An 18,477-nucleotide genomic window follows, 5' to 3' on the forward strand; every position below is an offset into this window, starting at 1 on the left:
TTCCTGCTCGGCGGGAAGCCTGCTTCTCCCTCTCCCGCTCCCCCTGCTTGTGTTCCCTCTCTCACTGTGTCTCTCTCTGTCAGATAATTAAATAAAAAATCTTTAAAAAAAAAAAAAAAAAGAAAAAAGTAGAGACTTTCATTTGTGCCACAACTAAAAAAAAAAAAAAGACTAGAGACTTTCAGGGGTGCCTGGGTGGCTCAGTTGGTTAAGCGACTGCCTTCGGCTCAGGTCATGATCCCAGGGTTCTGGGATCGAGCCCCGCTTCTCCCTCTCCCACTCCCCCTGCTTGTGTTCCCTCTCTCGCTATGTCTCTCTCTGTCAAATAAATAAATAAAATCTTAAAAAAAAAAAAAAAAGAGTAGAGATTTTCGGAGACCAAGTCCTTGGCCTGAATTCCAGTTCTGCCACTTTCTATGTGTATGGTTTTAGGTGATTTATTTAACCTCTATGCACCTCAGTTTCCTTATCTATGAAAAAATAATACCTATGTCACAAAGCTGATATCAGAATCATATGAAATAAAGTAAAAAACTTACCACAATGCCTGTCAAAAAGAGGCACTCAATAAATAATTTAGTAAGTAATCTGTAATTATTAGAAGTATACACCATAGGGGCGCCTGGGTGGCTCAGTCGTTAAGTGTCTGCCTTCGGCTCAGGTCATGATCCCAGGGTCCTGGGATCGAGCCCCACATTGGGCTCCCTGCTCAAGCGGGAAGCCTGCTCCTCCCTCTCCCACTCCCCCTGCTTGTGTTCCCTCTCTCGCTGTCTCTCTATCTGTCAGATAAATAAATAAAATCTTAAAAAAAAAAAAGTATACACCATAAACTATATAACTACTTAATCTCTGTAGTCTGTTTCCCTAATTCTAAAATAGGAGAAATGCCTACCTTTCAGCTATTTTTTTAGACTTTTTTAGATTTATTTATTTATTTATTTGAGAGAGAGAGAGCACGGGTCGGTGGGGGAAGAGAGGGAGAAGCAGACTCTCCACTGAGCAGGGAGCCCAATGCAGGGCTCAACCCCAGGACCCCGAGATCATGACCTGAGCCAAAGGCAGACGTTCAACTGACTGAGCCACCCAGGTGCCCACAGCTATTTTGATTACAGAAAAATATCTGTAAAAACACTGCACTGAACACACAGTAGACATTCATAAAGAGGGATGTTAGTTATTAAACAACAGCTATTTCTCTTTTTCTGTTATTCTCAGTAGCATCTAATACAGTTCTCTGTATTTTATTACTTTACTAATGTAACATATTTTTTGGAAAATCTTTTATACAACATGTACCTTTAAACAATAATTCATTAGTTGCAGAAATTCACTGCTTCTCCAACACAATTCTCAAGATAATTACTGAGGCCATGACTCAGTTGAATCCCACAGGAATCTCTCTCCAAACACCCTAACTAGATACCACCTTTCAAACAATAAATTCTCTAATTAGTGACCTAAATGAAATGGGCTGGAAAGATTTCAGGAATCAGCTCACCTAAGCCACAGTATGATAAATGCAACCTACAGTAATTTTAGTACTCCTAACCGTATTAACTTACCTCTGATATTATCATTTATTGAATTATTCAGAGTTCTCCTTTCAAATATAATTCTTTGCTTTAAGTAATAGCTCCCAAACTTTACAATATCAAAGCTACTGTATAAAAATGTCTGAATTCACAAACCCTAAAGGAGCTTACACAATTGAAGAATGGTACGCTTCTTTGAAGCCCACACCAGTACAAAGATCAAAGAAAGGCAAGGGTAAAAAGGCCAGACCAAGCTGAGACAGTTTGGGTGGAGAGTGAGAGACAATAGAAGAGGAAATAAATTAAATTTTTACTTAAGTAAAAGTAAACTTTTACTCCCTCCTCCCTGAGACTTCCCCCTATTCTGCCCCTTTACCTTTGGCTACCACTATTCTTTCCTACCTCTGTACACGCCCTGTGAAATATGACCACTAGAATGGACAACTAGGATGACAAAAGTGTTCCAGATAATGTTATGTATTTCCATACACCAATTGCAGAGAACAGGTTCTAACTCAAAGTTGTTCTACATATATTAAATGAATCTACATGCTCAAGCATTTTAAGCCATTCATATTAGTCATCTATTTATTTATTTGATACTCCCTCAATTTTTATAAGCTAGAAAACCAAACCACCAAGATTCTTAGAAATTTTTTTTTTAATTTTATTTATTTATTTGACAGAGAGATAGACAGAAGAGCACAAGCAGAGGGATTGGCAGAGGGAGAGGGAGAAGCAGGCTCTGCACTGAGCAGGGAACCCGATGCGGGACTCGATCCCAGGACCCTGAGATCATGACCTGAGCCGAAGGCAGACGCTTAACCATCTGAGCCACCCAGGCGCCCGATTCTTAGAAATTTTTAAATTAAAATAATAGGGAAGGCTCTAATTGAGAGCTAAAAATGTCTGGTTTCCATGCTCAGGCATTTTAAGCAACTGATATTAGTCACCTATTTACCATGACAAGCAAAAAATCTATTATGACATGTTAGCAGAAGTATATTTTATGTATTTCAAATTAACTGTCCCAAATGATGGTTTTCAGTGAAATTCAGTGATTAAAAGACAATTTGGTCATTAAAAGATAATTCAGTGAGGGGTGCCTTGGTGGCTCAGTCAGTTAAGCATCCAACTCTTGGTTTCAGCTCAGGGCATGATCCCATAGGCGGTGAGATCAAGCCCCACATGTGGCTCCACACTCAGCAGGGAGTCTGCTTGAAGATTCTCTCCCTCTGCTCCTCTCCCCACTCACACGCACACATCACAGGTGGGCACTCTCTCACTCTCTAAAATAAATAAATAAATCTTAAAAAAAAAAAAAGACAATTCAGTGAATTCAGATGTAATTCAATGATTAAAAGACAATTTGGCTATATACCAAGTAGTAGAGCACAGCCATGAAGAGCACAGGCTATGTGTATATTCCAGCTCTATTAGCTATGCTGCCTTGAGCAAGTTTCTTAATCTCTCTGTGCCTAAAAGTCCTCATCTGCAAATGAAGAAAATAACAATATCTATCTCATACCATTATTATGAGTTAATATATATACAACACCAAGAATAGTTCCAGGTAGATTACCTAAACACAGGAAAAAAAAAAAAAAACCCTATAGACCTACCTACTATAAGAATTTTTGGTAATTGTGGATATGGTAAAAGCTTTTCTAAGATAACACAAAATCCAGATGTTATAAAGGAAAAAAATAAACAATTCTAATCATATAAAATCATATATATAAATATCACCTTCAAATACATAAGAAAAACAAATCATTAGAAAAATTAATCTTTGATATATAAACAGGTAATTCAGAAAAATATAACTAGCCAATAACCATATGAAAAGAAGCTCAGCTTCACTAATAATTAAAGAACTGCAAACTGAACTTGCTTTGGCAAAAACTGAAAAAATATTATAAAGCATTTGGAAGAGGTATAAGAAAATGAAAATTTTGGTTGCACCTGGCTGGTTCAATCGGTGGAGCATTATGGTTCGAGACCCACATTGGGTGCAGAGATTACTTAAAAATAAAATCTTAAAAAAAGAAAATACCTTTTTAAAAAAAGGAAGAAAGAAAATGAAAACTCTGATATACTAGTGGTGGAAATGGAAAGTGGTACAATATTTTGGGGGGGAATTTAAAAGTTCATACCAAATTTTAAATGTGCAAACTTTGACCAAATGATTTTACTTCTAGAACTAGCCTACATGATTAATAACAAAAATCTGTGCATGATATATATGATTCTAACTGTATTTAAAAAACAAACTCTAGGGCGCCTGGGTGGCTCAGTCGTTAAGCCTCTGCCTTCGGCTCAGGTCATGATCCCAGGGTTCTGGGATCGAGTCCCACCATCGGGCTCCTTGCTTGGCGGGAAGCCTGCTTCTCCCTCTCCCACTCCCACTGCTTGTGTTCCCTCTCTCACTGTGTCTCTCTCTGTCAAATAAATAAATAAAATCTTTAAAAAAAAAAAACACAAAACTCTAATTATACAGATGTTTATTTACAGTGCATACAAAAAAGTATGAAATATTATCCACCAAACTATTAACACTGGTTACATCCAGGAAACAGCATTAGAGAAAAAATAAAGAGGGAATGGATTTTTTTATTTTCTCTCCTTCATTATCATAAATCCATTTTTACAATGATCTTCTATTACAACATTGGGACTCTAAAAAACAGAAAGATTTTTAAAAGAAATAAAGTCAAAATCTGAAAGCCAAAACACATCTAAAAATATAAAGCAAAGCTAACAAAAGTTTATCATTACTTCCCACAGTCATCATTGGTCCTGTTTCCCAAATTCCTTTTCTACATACTTGGAAAAAGCACAGTTCCTAGAGGTTAGGGGAGACTATATAGTGGGTTTTAAGTGGAAGTGATGTGCCAGAGCATGTAACTGCCATGAAAGATGTTCTTATACTTTTACCTCTGGCACTGCAACCATCAACTTTCAAGATGGTGGCAATCCATTAACCCAGAGTCCTGAATGATGAGAATACCCCCGCCAGTCTTCAACGGACATACAGTATGAGCAAAAAATAACCACTGCTGTTCTAGAATAACCTAGCCTAGCCAAGTGATATGCTTCCAAAAACCATGCCTCAACACACTAGCTTTTAATTGCAAATAACTAGAATTTAAATCTATTTTCAGATAATGAATTTAACCTATTTCCATTAATCTATCATTTCATTAATATAAAGCCTATCAGCTGCTGAGTGTACAAATCTGAGTTTAGTTTAAATCTAAGACTACTGCCTTGCTCTCGGAAGAAGGACTTAGCAGCAAGGATCAGTAAAACTGAATTTCTCATAAACTTAAGAAAATGGACAAAACAATGATTCTTACAGAAGAGCTGGATAATAGTTGGTGCTAAAAACTAAACTGAATTTATAGATTAACATTTTTAACAGCATTTCATCAAGCTAACACATTGGTTTAGCCAAAGGAAAAATATCCCAGAAAAGTTCTCTCTCACAAAAAAGCTTTGCTTAATAAGCAACATGAATAATATTTATCTCATTATCATTTGACTGTTTTTAATCTTGCTTTCATGTCACCACAATATGGCCCTTTGAGCAGTAACTAAATTTAAAAGTTACTCTTCACACTAGACTGGCCCATAGGGATTCTAATCACTAACAACAGATGGAAACCTTAAAAACTTATCCTCAACTAAATATGTCATCATCATTCTTGATCTAACTGGCGCTCCTTTCCAAAACTGAAGCTTTGAATCTTTCATGAAAATGTTTATTATCCGGGGTGCCTGGGTGGCTCAGTCAGTTAAGCGGCTGCCTTCAGCTCAGGTCATGATGCCAGAGTCCTGGGATCGAGCCCCGCATCCGGCTCCCTGCTCAGCGGGAAGCCTGCTTCTCCCTCTTCCTCTGCCTGCCGCTCCCCCCTGCTGGTTCTCTCTCCCTCTGTCAAATAAATTTTAAAAAAAAAATCTTTATTATCCACCAACATTTGAATGCTACACACAAAACCAAAACCTGTTGTCATTTACTGCAAAATAAGAGACCATAACCAAGACACAGTTCAGTCTAAAAAATTATTCCTGAATGATTAAAATGCCAATAATTTTTTCAGATGCCTAAAATACTATTCCAAGTATTTTATACCTTCAGACTAACACTGTATATATTACATGAATGCTCTGCTTTGGAGTTATAGAGGCCTGGGCTTGAATTCCAGTCTCCTACTTACTTTACTCATCTGTAAAATAATGAAAAATAACAGCACTGAGTAGTCTGTTTAAAGGATAATGAGACCATATAGTAAATATGTAAGGCACTTAGTAGATATGTTAGAGGCTCAAGAAATACTCATTTGTCTCCTCTTTTATTCCTCCAATATATATATTTACTCACTATACGTAGCCACTGTCAAACTATACAGAATAAAGTATCTCAAATCTAACCTCTTCTAAATCATTTGATTTCTAAATGTTTACTTCTGTGTAAAGTTAAAAGCACAAAAGTTGAGCAAGAAGATCAGCAGATGCAGTCATAAGAAGTAGGGACCAGATTATATAGGATATTTCAAATGATTGTGACTTTTATTCTAAATGATATACAGAGGCTTTGGAGAGTTTTAAGCAGAGAAATGTCATAATCTGACTTATGCTTAAAAAGATGGTGCTGGATACTATATTGAAAAGCAACTATAGTAAAAGTGACCATGTTAGAGAAAAGAGAGGCTACTGAAAAATCACAAGCAAGAAAAACCGTGGCTTTTAAATTAACATGGTACTCAAAGAGGTGGTAAGAAGTAGTCAGACTCTATATATATTTTGAAGGTAGGGCCAACAGTTTTTACTACCAGAGTGGATGTGAGTGTTAAAAAAGAAAGAGAAGAAACAAGGATATCTTCAATTTTTGGCCTGAACAACTTGAATGACAGACATTTGCTGAGTTGGGAAAGACTATGGGAGGAAAAGGCCTATAGAAGCAGCTCAGGGACACATTAAGTGTGAGATAACGATCAAACACTTAAGTGGAGATGCTGAATACACAGTTGGCTATCTGCAACAGGATTTCAAGAAAAGAGGTTTGGGATGGAAATAAATTTGAAACTTGTTAACCTCTATGTGTTACTTTTAAAGCCATGAGAATGGATGAGATCACCAAAAGAGAAGGTGTATACAGAGAAAAGGAAAGGTCCAAGGACTGACCAATAGAACTGAATTGGAAATCCAGAAATTAATCTATACATCTGTGGCCAACTGATTTTTTTTTTTTTTAAGAGGGCAAATCCAGGGCGCCTGGGTGGCTCAGTCGTTAAGCGTCTGCCTTCGGCTCAGATGATCCCAGGGTCCTGGGATCGAGTCCCACATTGGGCTCCCTGCTCGGCGGGAAGCCTGCTTCTCCCTCTTCCACTCCCCCTGCTTGTGTTCCTGCTCTCGCTATCTCTCTCTCTGTCAAATAAATAAATAAAATCTTTAAAAAATAAAAAATAAAAAATAAAAAAGAGGGCAAATCCATTCAAGGAGGAAAGAATAGTCTCTTCAACAAATAGTACTGGCACAACTGGATTTCCACATGCAAAAGAATGAAGTTGGATCTCTATCTCATACCATAATAAAAATTAACTCAAAATGGATCAATGACAGGGGCGCCTGGGTGGCTCAGTTGGTTAAGTGTCTGCCTTCGGCTCAGGTCATGATCCCAGAAGCCGGGGATCAAGCCCTACATCAGGCTTCCTGCTCAGTGGGGAGTCTTATACAATGTTACATATCAATAATATCTCTATAAAAGTAAATTCAGCCACTGTGGAAAATAGTTTACTGGTTCCTCAAAAAAACTAAACACAGAATCATTACCATATGATTCAGCAATTGCACTCCTGGGTATACACCCATAGGAATTTAAAGCAGGGACTGGAACAGATATTGTACACCAATGTTCACTGCAGCCAAAAGGTGAAAACTCAAGTGTCCATCAACAGGTGAATGGATAAACAAAATGTGGCATATATATACAATGGAATATTATTCAGCCCTAAAAAGCAATGAAATTCTGACACATGCCACAACATGGATAAACTCTAAAACATTATGCTAAGCAAAATGAGCCAGTAGCAAAAGGACAAATATTATATGATTCCACTTACATGAAATATCTAGAGTAGGCAAATTCATAGAGACAGAAAATAGTTTAGAGGTTACCAAGGGCTGGGAGAAGGGGGAAAATGGGAATTACTGCTTAATGGTTAAAGTTTCTGTTTGGGGTGATAAAAACATTTTGGTGACACACATCAATGTGTGTTGCACCACATTGAGAATGCTATTAATGCCACTGAATCGTATACTTGAAAATGGTGAAAATGGCAAATATATGCTATACATGTTTTACCATAATTTTTTTGAAGTTAATAATATACCAAAATAATGAATTGTACATTTTAAATGGGTAAATTGTATGATATGGGAATTATATCTCAGTAAAGCTGTTTTACAAAATTTACTAACCAGAAGTTAAAATGGCATTAATTAGATCTGATTTAGAATGTATGATGACTGAGTCAAAGGCTATGCTGAAACTGACGCTGGCATCGTTTACCTTAAAATTAAAACAATTTCTGACACCATTCACAAAAATAAACTCCAAATGGATTAAAGACATAAATGTGAGGCCTGAAACCATAAAAATCCTTGAAGAGAACATAGGCAATAACTTTGTTGACATCAGCCATAGAAACATTTTTCTAGATATGTCTCCTGAGGCAAAGAAAACAAAAGCAAAAATAAACTACTAGGACTCCAACGAAATAAAAAGCTTCTGAACAACAAAGGAAACAATTAACAAAACTAAAAGACAGCCTACTGAATGGGAGAAGATATTTACAAATGACATACCCAATACAGGGTTAGTATCCAAAATATATTAAGAGCTTATACAGGGGCACATGGGTGGCTCAGTCGGCGAAGTGTCTGCCTTCAGCTCAGGTCATGATCCCAGGGACCTGGGATCAGCTCCCGCGTCAGGCTCCCTTGCTCAGCGGGGAGTCTGCTTCTCCCTCTCCCTCTGCTCCTCCCCCCTGACCTTGCTCTCTCTCTCTCAAATAAATAAAATAAAATCTTAAAAAAAAAAAAAAGCTTATACAACTCAACACCAAAAAAAAACCAAATAATTCAAATAAAAATGGGCAGAAGACATTAACATTCTTCAAAGAAGACATAGAGATGACCAACAGACACATGAAAAGATGCTCGACATCACTCATCATCAGGAAAATGCAAATTAAAAACATAATGAGATATCAACTCACAGCTATCAGAATGGCTAAAACCAAAAACACAAGAACCAGTGTTGGCAAGGATGTGGAGAAAAAGGAACCCTCTTGCACTGCTGGTGGGAATGCAAACTGGTGCAGCCACTATGAAAAACAGTATGGAGGTTCCTCAAAAAATTTAAAATAGGGGGCACCTGGGTGGCTCAGAGGCTAAGAGTCTCCCTTCGGCTCAGGTCATGATCCCAGGGTCCTGGGATCGAGCCCCACATCAGGCTCCCTGCGCGGGAAGCCTGCTTCTCCCTCTCCCACTCCCCAGCCTGTGTTCCCTCTCTCGCTGTGTCTCTGTCAAATAAATAAAATCTTTTTTAAAAAAAATTAAAAATAAGGACGCTTAGGTTGCACAGTCGGTTGAGCCCCGGACTCTTGGTTTCGGCTCAGGTTGTGATCTCAAGATCATAAGATGGAGCCCCACACTGGGCTCCGCACTGTGCAGAGTCTGCTAAAGTTTCTCTCTCCCTTTTCCTCTGCCCCTCCCCCCCCATGCACTTGCTCACGCATGCGCCCTCTCTCTAAAATAAATAAATAAATAAATCTTTAAAAAAATTAAAAATGGAATTACCATATGACCTAGTAATCCCACTACTGGGTATTTACCCAAAGAATACAAAAACCCCTAGTTAAAAAAGATATATGCACCCCTATGTTTATTGCAGCATTATTTACAATAGCCAAGAGATGGACACAGCCCAAGTGTCCATCCACAGATGAATGGCTAAAAAATGTATATGTACATGTGTATATGTGCGTATGTGTGTATGAATGAAATCTTGCCATTTGCAACAACAGAGATGGATTTAGAGAGTATAATACTAAATGAAGTAAGTAAGAGAAACACAAATACCATATGATTTCACTCATATGTGGAATTTAAGAAACAAAAAAAAAAGAAAAAGAAAGAGATAAACCAAAAAACAGACTCAACTATAAAGAACAGATGACTACCAGAGGGGACGCGGGAGGGGGCTGGGTGAAATAGGTGAAGGGGATTAAGAGTACACTTATCTTGTATGTTAATAAAAAGAAAAAAAAAAAGAGTACACTTATCTTGATGAGCACTGAGTAATGTATAGAATTGTCAAATCACTCTATTGCACGCCTGAAACTAACATAACACAGTGTATTAACATACTAGAATTAAAATAAAAAGTCAAAACAAAAGACAAGATTGTCTTTCGTCTTCTTAACTAAAAACTATTTAAAGTCTACTCTAAGGTCCTTTCCAACTCTAAAATTCTAGGATTCCAACTATTTTAAAAGCACCCTTTGTATTTAGTTATAGATTATTTTTATATTTTCATTACAGAATATCCATATAGTGCCTTTCTTTAGAACACTTTTGTGGTCCTAACTCAACATAATCAACATATAAAATGTATCTGCAAAAAATTAAATTACATTTCTTTCAAAGTAGTGCTTTTACCATTTCAGAATGCCCCACAGTTTTCCCCAATCTAAGCTAAATTCAAAGTACTATATATATACTCAATAATAACCAAATATATCATTCAAAATGTTACACATTTACTAGTAACTAAGAATATCACTGGCTTTTCTCATACCATAAGCAAAAGTGCTAGAAATGCTGTATCATGCAGGCCAACCCTCTCACTTTATAATGAGGATACTGAAACCAAAAGAAGTGATATTCCCAAAGTGAACATCTGATGGTACCACTAGGAAGGAACTCAAATCTTTCTAGCTTCACCTGTTTGAGTTAGAAATCATCTACTTTCCAGAATAATTGAAGCCTGGGAGAGGAGTAACAAATAAAAGAAAATCAACAAGGGAGAGGAGTAGCAATAAAAGAAAAGTACACTCAAGAAAATCTAAGGGAGGGGAGGCTGAGTGGCTCAGTCGTTAAGCGTCTGCCTTCGGCTCAGGTCATGATCTCAGGGTCCTGGGATCAAGCCCCACATCAGGCTCCCTGCTCTGCGGGAAGCCTGCTTCTCCCTCTCCCACTCCCCTGATTGTGTTCTCTCTTTCACTGTGTCCCTCTCTGTCAAATAAATAAATAAAATCTTTAAAAAGAGAAAATCTAAGGGAGATTTTTAAAAAAGAAGAAAACAATTTAGGGCGCCTGGGTGGCTCAGTCGTTAAGCGGCTGCCTTCGGCTCAGGTCATGATCCCAGAGTCCTGGGATCGAGTCCCGCATCAGGCTCCCTGCTCAGCGGGAAGCCTGCTTGTCCCTCTCCCACTCCCCCTGCTTGTGTTCCTGCTCTCACTGTCTCTGTCTCTGTCAAATAAAATAAATAAAAAAAATCTTTAAAAAAAAAAAAGAAAACAATTTATGGAGAAGAGAGGATGGAGAAGATATATAACCAGAGAAATGCAAAGTCACTAAAGTCAGACAGGGAGAGTTTCAAGGAAGGGGTGACCAAAATTCTCAAATTAAGTAGGAAAGTCAAAGAGAACGAGATTGAAAAATCACTGGAGGGGTGCCTGGGTGGCTCAGTCGGCTTAGTGTCTGCCTTCAGCTCAGGTCGTGATCTCGGGGTCCTGGAATCGAGCCCCACATCAGGCCCCGTCCAGTGGGGAGTCTGCTTCTCCCTCTCTCTCTGCCCCTCCCGTCAGCTCCTGCTCATTCTCTCTCTAAAATAAATAATTTTTTTTTTTTAAAGTCACTGGATGGGGCACCTGGGTGGCTCAGTCGTTAAGCGTCTGCCTTTGGCTCAGGTCATGATCCCAGCGTCCTGGGATCAAGCCTCGCATCAGGCTCCCTGCTCCACAGGAAGCCTGCTTCTCCCTCTCCCACTCCCCCTGCTTGTGTTCCCTCTCTCACTGTGTCTCTCTCTGTCAAATAAATAAATAAAAATCTTTAAAAAAAAATAAAAGTCACTGGATAAGGCAATTAGGAAGTCACTGATGATCTAATATACATCACGAGACAAGTAAGTTGAGGATACAGAAGTCCAGAAGCGTTCACTGCTCTTTCAGAAAAGCTGGCAGGAAGACAGAAATAAAAGGAGGGTGGAGATCAGCTAGAAGACACACAGGAACAAAGTCTCTTTTCCTGTGTTGCAGAATACCTTCAGGAATTTCTCGTCCTGACGAACAGGCAGAAAAGAAATAATACAATGCTAATAAGACTTGCAAAATACCCTACCCTTGCTTCAAATAGCATGAAATCTAATTCCCTTTCAGAAAGTAATACAGGCTATGGCATGAGATGTTTGGGGAAGGAGAGGTGGCCCTTGTTTTTCTTTGTATTCACCAACGTTTTAAAAAGAACCTTGCGCAAAGGAAGCACTAATAAATATTTGTTGACTGGACATTTTAGTTCTCCTTCCATATGTTATCTATCCTATTAATGCCCCCTACCCCTTGTCGCAGCTCCCATGAATGCACATTGTAATAGAAACTGGGTCTGGTCAAACACCGTATTATGTGCAATTAACAGTAAGAAATATGGGGCGCCTGGGTGGCTCAGTTGGTTAAGCGACTGCCTTCGGCTCAGGTCATGATCCTGGAGTCCCGGGATCGAGTCCCGCATCGGGCTCCCTGCTCGGCGGGGAGCCTGCTTCTCCCTCTGACCCTCCCCCCTCTCATGTGCTCTCTGTCTCTCTCATTCTCTCTGTCTCAAATAAACAAATAAAATCTTTAAAAAAAAAAAACAGTAAGAAATAAATGTTGTGTTCTAACAGTTCTGATAAAGCAATGCATTTTAAAATGTTCATGTCAGGGGCACCTGGCTGGCTCAATTGATAGAGCATGTGACTCTTGATCTCCAGGTTGTGTGAGCCCCACACTGGGTGTAGAGATTACTTAAAAATAAAATCTTTAAAAAAAATTTTTTTAAATAAAAAAATGTTCATGTCATTTACCCACAGGCTTATTTCTAACCTCACACAGATGATACATAAATTATATATATATTCTTGTAATCCAGCAGTCTTAGTTGTCATACCCATCTCACAGATTTAAAAAAGCTTAAAAAAAAAACAAAAACAAAATCGAGTCTATTGTACCCAAAATTCTACTAGAGTCATCTTCATTGCTTCTAAAAATGATTCAAAGACTAGATCATTTAAACACAAGAGGGAAATAATTTGGTAATATGGGAGTCTCTTCCACATGTGTAAGTACTATGCAAGACGGCCAAAATTCATGAATTCATACTTAATTTTTTTCTAGCAGATACCAATCAAATCAGAATATAATTCTTCTTTGGTAGATAGAAATTTAATATATGCAATTTATCCACCTGGAATGTTCCATGGCATATTAATTTGTAACTAAAACCAAATCAATGTTACCTAATCTAATTTAGTTTAGCACTATTTCTTTTACAAATATTTCATCAACAATTCTCAGGACGCCTGGGTGGCTCAGTCAGTTAAGCATCTGCCTCCAGCTCAGGTCATGATCCCAGGGGGAGTCTGCTTAAGATTCTCTCCCTCTCCCTCTGCCCCCCCCACTCATGCACATGTTCTCTCTCTAAAATAAATAAAAATAAATCTTAAAATAAAATAAAATAAAATGCAAATTCCCAAACTCACTGTCCAGATACTCAGATTAAGTAGGCCTACGGTGGTTCCCATGAATCTGCATTTCAAACATAATCTAGTCCAATCCCACAATATTATAACTGAGAAAACTCTGTTGAGTAATCTGTTTACCCAGAATCACAGAGAATTTAGGTTTCATTAATTCATGACAGGAGTCTCCTTACTATACCACTTAAACTACTTTATAGTTGAAGAAATGGGAATAAAGAATAAATTACTAATAGATCATTTGAGTAAGTAAGCAATCTTAGAATACTTCCTGGCTCCAATTCCTTTTGATTATTCATTAATTTAGTATTTCTTAAACATCTTCTTCTATCTGCATGCAGTATGATAGATTACAAAACAGTTTAAGATATGAAGTCGGTCCTCAAGAAGCAATTATCAGTTAGGAGGACAAAGCAAATACATAAAACTGATATTCAAAAGCAAGGCAATATATGAGTAAGTGCCAAAATAAGTGGTATGGCCATTTATAAAATTAACTAATTTACACTGACTTCATCCTGTACCTTTTATAGTTAGAATCTACCCATCAGAAATCAATATTCAATTTCTTCTCTATGTTAAGAAAGTTGGTCTTTAGTGAAGGAAAGCTATTGTCCTTGTGTGAAATTAATCTCTGTCCCCACATTTCATATACACCAATATCACTACCACCACATCACCCCACATGCCAGGATAGGCTTTTGTAGAGATCAAAGTTTGTATAATTTTTATGCAAAAGCCTAATTAAAAGTTTGGCCCTGTTCAAATGGTAAGAGAAACTCCTCTCCTGAACCATCTTCCTGATCATATGTGGTAGACTGAAGATCCCAATTCTTCATTTCCCAGCAATAGTATCACAAGTCCATATATTACCATGGCCTCATTATAGCCAGAGTGTACTTCACTACTCCTTGTCTTGGTCTTGGCCAAATGGGATGTCAGAGAAACAAGAATCTGAAAATGGCTGGTGGGACTGGGCTTGTCCTCTTGTACTTCTGCCATTGCCATGAAACAAGCTTCCCCCAGAGAGATGTTACCCTTCCCTCCAGCCTGGGCCCAAGAATGAGACAAATGGAGCAGAATAAATGCTTATTGTTGTATGTCACTATGATTTTGTGGTTACCAGCTATTATGCAGCAAAAGCTGACTGAATCACAATATTTTAAAAATCCAAACAATCAAGACTGATTATATAAATCAGTGGTCCTCAAACTTGCCTAAGGGAGAATCTTTCAGGTTTCCAAGTTTAAAAAAAGTATAGGTCCCAGAGAGATCCTTTCAGTACATCTAGACTATAGTGACAGAGATACGCATTTTATCAAAAACCACAGGTGATGGGGCGCGCAGGTGGCGCAGTCTGTTGAGTGTCTGACTCCTGGCTTTGGCTCAGGCTGTGATCTCACGGTCATGAGATAGAGCCCTGCATCTGGCTCTGCACTCAGCACAGAGTCTGCTTAAGACTCTCTCTCCTTCTCCATCTGTTCCTCCTGCTCATGCTCTCTCTCTCAAATAAATAAATCAATTTAAAAAAAAAAGCAAAAACCCAGGCATCTGGGTGGCTCAGTCAATTAAGCATCTGCCTTCACCTCAGGTCATGATTCCAGGGTCCTGGGATGGAGTCCTGCATCTGGCTCTCTGCTCAGTGGGGAGCCTGCTTCGCCCTCTCCCTCTGCCTGCCACTCCCCCTGCTTGTGCGGGCATTCTCTCCCTCTCTCTCTGTTGAATAAATAAATAAAAATCTTAAGAAAAAAAAAAAAAATCCACAGGTGACCCTGTTGCAGTGCCCACATGTTAAGAAATACAAAAATAAAAATTACTAAATTTCCAGTTCCCCAACAATATTTATTAACTTCAGTGCTCAAGAACCCTAACTAAATAGATGAATTTTCCTTTAGACAAATTTGTATTCCTAAAGAGATGTAAAACTGAAATCTAATCAAGGTAGGTGCACCTGGCTGGCTCAGTCAGCAGAGCGTGCAACTCTTGACCTCAAGGTTGGGAGTTCAAGCCCCAGAGTTTACTTTAAAAAAAAAAAAAGAAGAAGAAGAAAGAAAAAAATCTAATCAAGTGAATTATTTCAAATGCAGGAAGATTCAACTGACAATGATGTCAGTCCAGCCATTAGACACATCTGAGCCAGCCAAGGAGGAGAACTATGATGTGATGCAGAATCCCGAGGTCCTTCAGATGCTCTGGAGAACCTTCCAGGAGTGAATCCCAACAAAGGGGCCGTTCGAAATGTCATGGGCTCCCCGGCCTCCCAGGCCACCAAGGATGGCAAGAAGGCAAGAAGGAGGAGGACAAGAAGACTGGAGGAAAGGGTAGCTGAGCCCGCTCAAGCGCCTGCACAGAATAGGGTGGGATATGGGGTTACATATGTTATCTGTTGCCATTACAATCTAAATAAAGAGTGACAACTTTTTTTCCAAAAAAAATTTTTTAACAGAAGCTGATTCTGCAATAAGCATTGCATTGTATTATATCCTTTTATTAAAATTAAGAATTCATTTATAACCAAACAAGCACATTGTATTTTTTATAAATTCTAATTTTTTGCATACAAAATGTTCTTAGAATTAAGGAATCCAAGAACTAGACAGAGTAAGTGGGAGAGAGGGATTCAAAAGAAATAAAGGATTTATCCATGGCCCCCAAGAGGGATGTGATATCAACCAGTCTTCCAGTATTTTTTTCCTATCAGCAACACTATTTGCACCTATCTGGTTACATCACTACATCTATGTATCCCAAGTCCACACAAGCTCTCTCTAGTCACCCTGCACCTAATGAAACTGTACTAGCCACTCCAATATTAGGCAAAGTTTTATACATTTAGAACCATGACATCTGCATAACCAGTGCTGAATGATGATCCTGTCAAGTGTCCCTACTTATTTTCAAAAGCTAATCTAGTAAAGGCACTACTCTATCTTATGTTCCCAATTAGAGTGAGCTGTTGTTACCATAATGTGATAGGTAAGGGTACAGGCTATAATCCTGGCTCCACAATTTACTCTGTGGTGAGTGATTTAAATTCTCTGTACTTCACTTGCCCTCTCTGTAAAAGGAACATAATTAAACCTAGAGTACAGAATTGTCATGAGGATCAAATGAGAAAATACATGTAAAGCTAGTAGAAGAGTTGCTGGCACAGAGCAAGCACTCAATAAACACTAGCTATTATTGTTATAGCTCTGAAATTCAGCTTCACAAATTTTGGCATCTGGTACTATGTGTAATACTAAAGAAAAAAAAGAAGACTAATACCACTTTAAGTAGTGATTCTTTCAATCCCTCCGTTTTAAAGGACATTATTCTATTTTATTTACCAAATACAAATTAAATGTATTTTTAAATCAATGTTCTTTCCCTTACTGTTATCAGTTCTGATCACAAAATGATAAGCCTGTAACTATAAATGAGAATCTACATTCTAAAAAGGTTAAGAATAACAAAGAACAATGCAAAGTCTGTGTTCTGAGATTTCTGCTCATAAAATGACTGCTTAAGCCTAAAGCCTTTTACTCTCTTCATATTTTACAGGAATCACAAGACTTACAGCAAGAGAATTTAAATAGCTAACACACTATAAAGAAACCTAGAAAAAATTGTTCATTTTTATCCCAAAAGGAATTGTGATGTTTAAGGATAATGAAATGCCAGTTTCAAAATACATTCAGTTCAAAAGTTTGAATTCTTTTAATACTACATAGATTTATCATAAACATAATAGACATTAATCAACCAATATCAAAGGCACTAAAGGAAACTTCAAATTTTCTCAGAATTTTCCCAATGCATAGTTTTAAGGAAATAAGCAAGCAAACTCTGTGTCTAGCATAGCAATGAGAAATTTATTGAATGTGAAAAGTACACACTTGTATAAATTAAAAAAGTAATTGGAAAGCTGTTATATTGTCCTTTACTCAGTTTTAAATGCATAATCTATTTGGCCATCCTACACCAAACTTAAGAATTATATGTACAGGGCGCCTGGGTGGCTCAGTTGGTTAGGCGACTGCCTTCGGCTCAGGTCATGATCCTGGAGTCCCGGGATCGAGTCCCGCATCGGGCTCCCTGCTCGGCGGGGAGTCTGCTTCTCCCTCTGACCCTCCCTTCTCTCATGTGCTCTCTCTATCTCATTCTCTCTCTCAAATTAAAAAAAAAAAAAAAAAAAGAATTATATGTACAGTTCACTCCCAAAAATGTCTAAAAGCTTATCACCAAAAGACTGCTTGAAAAATAACTGTAAACAGAAATGAGGCTTTCTCTAAGGTGTCTGGGAACTAAAAAGAAAATATCCTAAGGAAAGGATGACTACCATTTCCCTTTAAGCTTAGTAAAATGTCAAAGAACTTTCAGGACTCAAATATGCTAGACATCTGATGTGAGGTCAAAGTTGTCTCAATGACAGGAACCAACAGATACCAGATGACTAAAATATAAAGTTATCAACAATACTTTCAAGCCCAATAGTAATTCCAAAAGCATATAAAATACGAGTGTATTTACGTTGAAAAGATGGAAATATAATTACCAAAATACTTTGGAACAAAATAATACTAACGACAATGATTAACAATATCATACAACGTATTAAGAATCTCAAAGTTCCGGCTTACTCAACATTTATCCAATTCATTCGGTAACATTTCGGAATAATGAAAGTAACATGGATTCCCAAAGAATGATCTAAATCTAAAAATAAGGTTAAAGTGTGTGTTCTATAGTTGATGTTCTTTTTACTGTAAGCCAAATCAGCTTCTTTACGTTAAAAAAAAAAATCTACAGCTCTGTTTCCAAAGATCTCATAATAGACACTGTTCATTGGCGATTAAAATATTATTTTTAATCCCTGCATTACCTCACAGCTAAAAATGTCAAGATACCACACCCAATATGTCTTTCCCCCCCCCCCGTGGGGGATGGGGAGGGGGGATATGGGAGTAGGGATTCGAAACTACACAAAACCAGGCAGGGTTATTTCCCTAGAAGGAACGGGAAAGGCGCGCAGGTACCGGACACGGTTCCCTCCACATTGACTGCGGGACGCGTCGCGAAGGGCGAGCGCAGGCCTCGGCCTCTGCGGGCTCCCTCGCCCGCCACCCGCTGGGGCAGTGGCCCGACGCGCCGCCCGGGGCTACT

The 18,477-nt window shown here is 38.2% G+C and overlaps 1 protein-coding gene and 3 long non-coding RNA genes across 4 annotated transcripts in view; 1 reads left to right on the plus strand and 3 right to left on the minus strand.

The window, feature by feature from the left end:
- LOC145720742 (uncharacterized) overlaps positions 1 to 18,477 on the plus strand; it is a 440,998-nt gene that overhangs the window by 369,891 nt on the left and 52,630 nt on the right. The gene's annotated exons all lie outside the window — the stretch shown is intronic.
- The window catches only part of BMPR2 (bone morphogenetic protein receptor type 2), a 197,208-nt gene that overhangs the window by 177,412 nt on the left and 1,319 nt on the right, over positions 1 to 18,477 (minus strand). The gene's annotated exons all lie outside the window — the stretch shown is intronic.
- On the minus strand, positions 923 to 12,458 carry LOC145720743 (uncharacterized). The gene is made up of 2 exons (XR_014143934.1): positions 6,226 to 12,458; positions 923 to 5,369 (listed from the first exon to the last, which is right to left on the minus strand). It is a non-coding gene; the product is annotated as an uncharacterized LOC145720743 (long non-coding RNA).
- Positions 14,507 to 18,474, minus strand: LOC145720746 (uncharacterized). Its single transcript, XR_014143937.1, has 2 exons — positions 17,530 to 18,474; positions 14,507 to 17,325 (listed from the first exon to the last, which is right to left on the minus strand). It is a non-coding gene; the product is annotated as an uncharacterized LOC145720746 (long non-coding RNA).

This window comes from Leptonychotes weddellii, chromosome 3 (genome assembly GCF_054177405.1).
Source record: "Leptonychotes weddellii isolate Sample4059 chromosome 3, ASM5417740v2, whole genome shotgun sequence".
In the NCBI taxonomy this organism is placed as follows: domain Eukaryota; kingdom Metazoa; phylum Chordata; class Mammalia; order Carnivora; family Phocidae; genus Leptonychotes; species Leptonychotes weddellii.